The sequence below is a fragment of the Cupressus sempervirens genome, chromosome 2, assembly GCF_028749045.1.
Source record: "Cupressus sempervirens isolate cs-2001-9-10 chromosome 2, ASM2874904v1, whole genome shotgun sequence".
Classification (NCBI taxonomy): domain Eukaryota; kingdom Viridiplantae; phylum Streptophyta; class Pinopsida; order Cupressales; family Cupressaceae; genus Cupressus; species Cupressus sempervirens.
The window spans coordinates 772,439,378-772,448,033 of record NC_143119.1 but is presented as its reverse complement, the minus strand read 5'-3'; the positions used below and the strand labels follow the sequence as shown (position 1 = coordinate 772,448,033).

Below are 8,656 nucleotides of genomic sequence, written 5' to 3'. Positions count from 1 at the left end.
TATAAGTCTAGTGGTTGTATTAGCAATTAATAGCTCAATCTTTTGGTGCAACAACAACTCTAGCTTATAACAAGTTATATCAGAGCTTGGTCATAGGTTCAAATCTCCTCGGGTAACATTGAGGGGGGGATTGTTGGACTAATTTCCAATGTTCCCCTTCAAGATTCATGACATGAGTTAACTGCCTCTTGTGTTATATAAGTCTAGTGGTTGTATTAGGCATTAACAAGTTGATCTTTTGGTGCAAGACAACTCTAGCTTGTAACACACATATCCATGGGTAGTAGAGTCTCTCCACTTGTACCTATAGTTTGTTGGTTTGGATGGGAAACTTTCTATATGAGCAAGAAATGATTTCTTGGCATCTAAAGTAAGTTTTAAGTGCCCAAGGGAAGTCCCAAATAGCATGGCATTGGTGGTTGCATACAATGGGGAGTAGATGGTTATCATATTATCTACAATTAATTTTGTTATTTCCTCTATCATGCATGTATATTTATCTTTAGTTACTTGTTTTTCTTTTTTTGTAACTACCTTGCATTCTTGTTTATCCTTTGCATTCTCTTGTGTCTTTAACCTCTCCTGATCTCCATTTTCCCCCCTCTTATCCTCATCTTCTTGCTTCTTTATTGCACCTTTTTCTGCTTTCATTTCTTCCCTTTGTGTTTAGTATGATCATGTTCTTCCCTCCTCTTCATCATTTATTGCTTCTTATGCATTTTCAAGTCCTTTTTAATCTTCCTTTCCACCTCTTGGACACTAAGAAAGTAAATGTAGTTGGAGGTTAAATTTTGAGGCTTATTAATCAGCTAAAGCACTCCTATCCAACCTCCTCGTGAATGAATGAGTCACCCACTGCATTAGAAGTTTCAAAATTGGCTTTTTCAATGTTATCAATTGTTGCCCATGATCTTGGGTGCATGAGACATAGTCAAATTCTTCATCACTTGTGTCATTTTCATCTTTGTATTAGTGAAATAATGGATTACATTTGTTGCATCAATATTAGGAGGTGTTGGAAAGGGTGACTTTTTCTTTTATTATCTTCATATTGTATTATTTTTTAGAGCATGAAATCAAAAAGTTTTGCTATTTCAATCAACTTCAAACATTCATGGTTAACAATCATTGAACCACTTTATCTCTACACTTGATCATAGAGTCACTAGCTTAGGCATTTAAGAAAATGGATTTTAAATGCTTATACAAATACTTTTTAAGGTAGTTCACAAGGTAATTATTTTGTCAACTTTATTTTATCTAGATTCATTAATTTTTAGAATCTCTACAAATGAATTAAAAATAAACCCCTGGTAGTTATTTCAGAGGAAGAATTCTTGCTAAAAGTATGCTTTGAAGTTGGACAAGCTATGTTAGGGTTGTGGATTGGGTCCACAAAAAGGTCATTCAAAATCCTATTACAAATTTTATGCTTCAATTTACTAACTTAAACCATTTTTAGCATGGCCCCTGGAACATTTACTCTTCTTTGTTTTCCCCTTTAAACTATTCTTAAACCTTTAAGATCATGTTATTTGTCTCAATTTGGTTTGAGTTTCTAGGTTTTCCCTTGTCACTTGTGTCATTTATAAAATATGTCATGCAATGTCTATAAGGCATGTGATTCATTAAGGGTATGAACGTTTCTTTTTTCACACACTCTCAAAAAGTTCTCTTCATCCAAATTGACCACTCTAAGGACCTTAAAGACTCCATTTAGACATAAGTTGGTACAAAAAATTTTCCTGAATAGATAATATATCTTAAATCTATCAAATACTCAATAAATTCTCTATTTTTCTTCTCCTTTTCATCTATTTAAACCACCTTTGCAACATTTTTAAAAACTATAGATGTTTTTTTTAATGAGTATGAGAAGAAAGATCAATTCTAGTAACATTATTATCACACACATCTACGTCTTCTTCATTTTTTTTCATTGTGGATTTAATAATATTAATGCATTAAAGAAGAAGAGGACAAGGACCTAGAAGAGGAGGTTTTTGTGGGACATGTTTTCATTGTGGAGGTCATAGAGCCTTTGAATGTCCTCAATGCCAAGGAAGGTCATATAGGAGAACTAAAGGCTAGGGAAGAGTTGTGCATGTGGATGAAGATGCCAAATCATCACATTCTAAAGATGCTAAAAGAGGAGAGCTTCTAGTTAATAAAAGAGTCCTATTGAGTGGTGATAATGAATTTGATCAAAGGAGGATCTTTTTTGTATGAGGTGCAAGTGTAAGGATAAGGGTTTTGATGTGGTTATTGATGTTGGAAGTACTGGAAATTTGGTGTCAGAGGAGATGGTCACTAAGTTAAAGCTCAAGAGGCTTAAATATCCACATCAATACCATATTTCTTGGGTGAAAGATGACCAAAAGGTCATGGTCAATGAATAATGCCTAGGGAATTTCAAGATTGGGAGCTACAATGATGAGGTACTATGTGATATCATACTAATGGATGGATGCTAAATGTTGTTGGGTAGATTGTGGCAGTTTGAAAATCATGTTGTACATGATGGTCATGCACATATCTATTCACTGATAAAGGATGGAGTGTTACATAAACTAAACCTATTGAAGGATACAAATTAAAAGGTATGTAGTACTGCTAGAGTAAGTTTTGTTGATGGAATAAAGTTCCTAGAAGGTGTGAGGCATGAACATATGTGTTTTTCTATAAACCCTAACGTTGGTAAAGAAGAAGTAGAAGACGTACTTGCAAAATTTGCAAATTGGTTTCAAGATATTGTATTTGATAATGTGCTTAATGGATTACCACCAGTAAGGAATTTATCCATTATATGAACTTGATTCTAGAAGCCAATTTTCCAAATAAGGCAACACACATAATGACAGCAACAGAAAGTAAAAGGCTCAACAAACAAGTACATGAGTTATTCCAAAAAGGGAGTCTTAGTCCATGTATTGTGCCAACAATTTTAGCACCTAAAAATAATGGAGAATGGAAGATGTATAGATATTCTAGGGCTATCAACAAGATCACAATCAAGTATAGATTTCCATTGCCAAGGATGCATGATATTACGGACTATTTGAGCAGAGTTGTGTATTTCACAAAGACAAATCTAAAGAATGGATATTATCAAATTTGGATCAAAGAAGGAGAGAGTGGAAGACTACCTTTGTAACACCCCACTCGGGAACCCAAAAGAAATAAACCTAATATGTTACAAAGTTTACAAAACTATTTTTTTTTATTTTAAAAGTTTAAACAACATCAAAGTAACAATAATACATAAGCAATATATACATACACATCAAATATACATAAGCAATTACAAATATAGATTCAATTCCTCAAGGATTTCTTCACATTGAGTCACATTTAAGAAAGTTTTATTAATAAGTTTAAGTCTCAATTACAATGTCCATAATCATAAAATGAATAAACACATAAATAATCATATAAGAAAATGTATAAGTACAACTAATAATATGAAAGCACATCTAATGAATAACATCCACTACACATGTCACAAGGTATGTGAAAATAGATACAAGTACATCAATATACAATACAATATCCTGTAGGATCTCAAAACACATGATACATAGATACATCAAATGAATATAAGTCTTCAAGATAAGAGGAAGAATGACAATGGTACCACTATATCAACAAGCATCCAACAACTAGCAATATAAGGGGGACCTAAATGATAAGAAGACACTACCTCCCAACTGGGTGGTCACCTAATGAGGCTCCCAATCCCACCGTGTAGGAGAGATAATGTATGATCCACACACAAATAATCAAATCATAAAACATCCTAGGCAAGGAATCCTGATAGCCAAATCTACCTCAAGGGTACACAAACTACTAAAGAAGAAAGATAACTGAGTTGAAGGAGCACCCATACAATACTAACATCTTATACCAAGTCAACATCTAGATACCAAATATAAATCGAGTATCAAAACCCAAAAAGATGCAATCACCTCCAAAACAATGTCAAGTGTCACAAGCAGAATAACTAATAGATAACAACTATCATCAATAAAAGTAAACCACCAATAACTAACTCCAACAATAAAAATAGCACCAAAGAATAATTGATCATTCATTAATAAAAGTCAACTATCAACAATAAATGACATTTAATCAATGAGTAATAACTCACAATAAATACATCATCAAAACTAATATCTAACAAGTACACTACTAGAGGCAAATAAAAAAAAATCATGAAGTAGACTTAGGTTACATACTATGGAGTGTCATCAGATGAGCCAATTCTAAGGTTACCATGATAGTCTCTTAGGACCCCAACCCCCTAGTGATTCTATGTGAAACTAGAATACCCTCTCATGACGACGAGGAAACTAGTCATACCACTCACTAGGTATCATCCCATTCCCATCCTTAGCTTGTACAAGCACTCAAGGCATGGGTGAGGTAAACATTTCTAACTTATCTTTTTTAGTGTATCTCAAGGAAAAGGGCTAGGAAAGATATTTTGATTACTATATTACCACTTGTTACACAACTTACAATGAGTTATCATGGTAGCCATTTTGGGCCTGACCCCATTGCAAGCCACTCCCATAGACATGCACCTAGACTACCTTCTGAAAAAATACAAACCACAAGAGTAAAATTGATCGAATCCAGTTCCTTAATAGGGAACCCAAAAATAACATTAGTTCTCAAAACCCAAGTTCTCATAAATGTTCAGTAGCATAAAGCTCATAAAACATAAATCTCAATTCAAATCATAAAGTTCATCATGACATCCAGTCAAATAATCATAAAAGAAATCTAAAAAATGCCTCTAGTTCACATCCTAACTTGGCCAACTAAACAACTCACAAAGAAAAACTATCATGAAAATAAATATTACAAGACTATAAATAGAATATTAGAAAACACATAATTTTTAGCCACATGATTTAATTCTATCAGTTTCTCTTGTTTAGTTTGGATCATAAGGATGTGTTTAGAAATAAAGTAAGAATATACATATTAATATAAATTATTATGCTAATATACTTATTTAAATCAATAAGTGTTTAAATGTCAAAACTCTTTGTGCATATGAAATATCATACAACATTATCATGTTTTTAATTTAAATAATCATAAATCATAAATGATTTAATTAATAATATGAGTATATTATTAGATTAAATATTAATATCAATTTTATTTCTAAAATATTAATTTGACTTCTATTTAAGTCTAATGTTAACAATTACTTTTCCTTTAATTTATAATGCAACTAGACATAAAATTATAATTTATTTGAATTATTTATAATTTCTCTCATAAAGTCAAATACTTATTAACTAGATGATTACAAAGTGAACTCGACTACAACTTCTCTTAAAGTATAATATAATTATAAGTATTTCTTCCCTCTTGCATTAATAATTATAAAATAATTTATATGCAACTAAGAGTTTAACTAGCCTTAAAGAATCACTAATACTAACATTCACTTTATAACTAAATGAGTAGTATTAATTTAATTTTAAAAATTAATTAATAATAATTAGTTTTTAATTTTTTAATTTTTTTTGAAATTAATAATTAATCATTATTATTATTATTATTATTTTTTAAATAATTAAATCTAAAAATTAAATTAATTTTTTATAAAATAAAAATACACATGCAATGAATATTTTCACATGTCTTTGATCTCTCAAATCATGCAACCATACTATACTTAGATTTCTATTTTAGCATATTTATTTTCACATGCATGTGTTTAGTTACAACATGCTTTCTCTCAATTAATCTTTTGCTTTCCAAATAAATATTGCAATTAAATTATTTTAGATGTAAGAAGAATATTCATCTATATTTAAAAAATTCTTCTAATAACAAATTTAAAATTGAAACCTAACTGTTCAATTTATTATTTTCTTCCAATTTTCTATAATCAAATTATTCCTATATTAGAAAGGGTTTCAAAAGAATATAGTCATAATAAATTTCTACAATATTTTTGTAGTTAAGTTTTCTTGATCAATAAACTTTTCCTTTTTAAAATCTACAACATAATTCTTTATCCAAAAATCAATAAAGTAAATTAATAAACATTATACAAGCACACAAGAAGAAATGAAGTAGACAAATCTTTCAAAAAAATTTTACAATGAGTTTTCAAACCTTACCTCAAAACAACAACTAAAATCTAAGTCAATCTGTGAATGCATGTAGATCCAGTCCCCCCAAAATTTTCAACAATTCTTTTGATCCAATTCCAAATTTTACTCCCCAATACCTATATGTGTAGAAATGAGCTTGAATCTCTTAATAAAGAGTTCAACTCTACCTAGGGTTTCTAGTTTTTAAACATGCAAAGGTCTCTCCTTAAAATAAGCTTCTATTATTTAATCCTTTCATGCACACTTAAAGAACTTTTTAAATTAAAATATTCTTTTATATTTTTTGTTCCTATAATTTATTAAAGCCTAGTTTATTATTTAAATTAATGATAATAATCAAAGCTCATTATTTAAATTCAATTCTAATTTAATAATTATTAAATAAATAATTATAATAAAGCAATATTAAATCTTTAATATTTTAATTCTCTTTTTTATCCATTTTCTTAAATTGGATTTTTAAACTAAATCTTTTAAACTAAAGTACATAATTAAATATAATCATATTCTAATTTCTCTTTAACCAATTTTCTAAATTTTGACTTTTAAATTAAAGGATAATTTTAATTAGTTTTTAATTAATTAAACATTCTCATGCTTTAATATTTTCTTTTTATTCAAATAATATTTAATAATTCTCAATATTATATGATTAACTCAAAAATTATAATTAAATCATTTACCAAATAAATCACATAGCCAAATCCACATACAAGAAACATTACCAAAACATACCAAAACTCAAAATCAAAATAACACAAACAAAGATAAACTCATGGGTTTTAAAAAGGTGGAAAGTCAGTTACAAGTCCTCCTTGCAAGACAAGTATTTAGGCTATGGCTGGGATTGGACCTGAGCAGTATCTCCCCATTTTTACCATTAAGTTATTGCGATAGGGCACACTTATCCTAGCAATTCAGGGAAGTCGATGCCCAATACCTGCAATCCTCCATAAAATCTAAATATGTACATATGCATATATACTTGAACATGTACATAATGGTGGGGAGTGGTACATTGTGTAGATCCCAACTAGTAGGTGACTACGACTCCCTCCCTTAACCACATCAGACATGTCAAATAGAAAAGTAAAACAAATATGCACACCATACACATGCAAGTATGGTGTAAGTACTATAATAAGTCTTGAGTACAAATCATCACATATTCAAATATTGAATACTTGTCATTGTGAATATAAAATACTCATCATTTGATATCATCTAAAAAATAATCATATTTACTAACTAAGAACCATTAAAGCATCATTAATACACTAGTAATCATAATCATCAATCATTACATGAAATACAATCAACTAAGTGATTATTTACTGATAAATATGTAATCTGATTCATGAAATAATGTCATATAATTGTAAATCAAATATCCCTTAAACCAACACATGTATGAAATAGGCCTAAAATAGTTTGACATATAAATCAGACAAGAAAACTATGGGTGGGCATTACAACCTTCAAGATGAAGGAATGACTGTATGCCTTTTGGGCTAACTAAAGCACCAAGTACATTCATGTGACTCATGAATGAGGTACTAAAAGAATTTTTGGGTAAGTTTGCCATTGTTTATGTTGATGATATTTTGATCTTCAATATGACATTGGAGGAGAATATAATACATATTCACAAAGTGTTTAAAATTTTGAAGCAAGAAAAGTTGTTGGTTAATTTGAAGAAGTGTAGTTTTTTGAAAGAGTTAGTGTATCTAGGATTTTTAGTTTCAATTGAAGGTCTAAAAATAGATCCTGAGAAAGTGAAGGCTATCCTGGAATGACTTAGTCCAAGGAGAGCTACTGAGGTAAGATCTTTTAATGGATTAGCTAGATTTTATACAAAGTTTATTAAGAATTTTTAAAGTATATGTGGACCCTTGACTAAAACAATGATAGGGGATATAGAAGAGTTTAGGTAAACTACAAGAGCAGATCAAAGTTTTAATTTGTTGAAACAAAAAGTTACAAAACAACCTATTTTAGCACTTCCATATTTTAATAAGGTGTTTGAAGAAGATTGTGATGCTAGTAGTACTACAATATGAGTTGTTTTGAGCCAATAAGGTAGAACCTTTTCTTATTTTAGTGAAAAGTTAAATTATACCAAAAGAAAATATTTTGTTTATGATAAGGAATTTTATGCTATAGTTTAGAGATTGAAGAAGTAGAGAAATCGTCTTCTTCCCAAGGAGTTTGTTTTATATACCAATCATCAAGCTTTGCAATATTTGAATAGTCAAGGAAAGTTGAATCATAGGCATTTCAAATAGGTTTATCTTTTGTAGAGTTACACATTTATTTTGAAACACATGAGAGAGAAGTCTAATAGGGTTACAAATGCTCTTTGTAGGAGACAAAAATTGTTGAGCAAAACAAAAATTGAGGTGGTTGGATTCAAGGAACTCACAAGTTTATATCTAGAGGATCTTGATTTAGAGGAAGCCTATATAGAACCTATTACACTTATAGGACAAATGGTTGGATTTCATCATCCAAGATGA

General features: G+C 29.8%; 1 pseudogene; it reads right to left on the bottom strand.

Moving 5' to 3' along the window:
- Positions 1-4,693: 4,693 nt before the first annotated feature.
- On the bottom strand, positions 4,694-4,760 carry LOC149575744 (small nucleolar RNA SNORD36; annotated as a pseudogene).
- Positions 4,761-8,656: the final 3,896 nt, after the last annotated feature.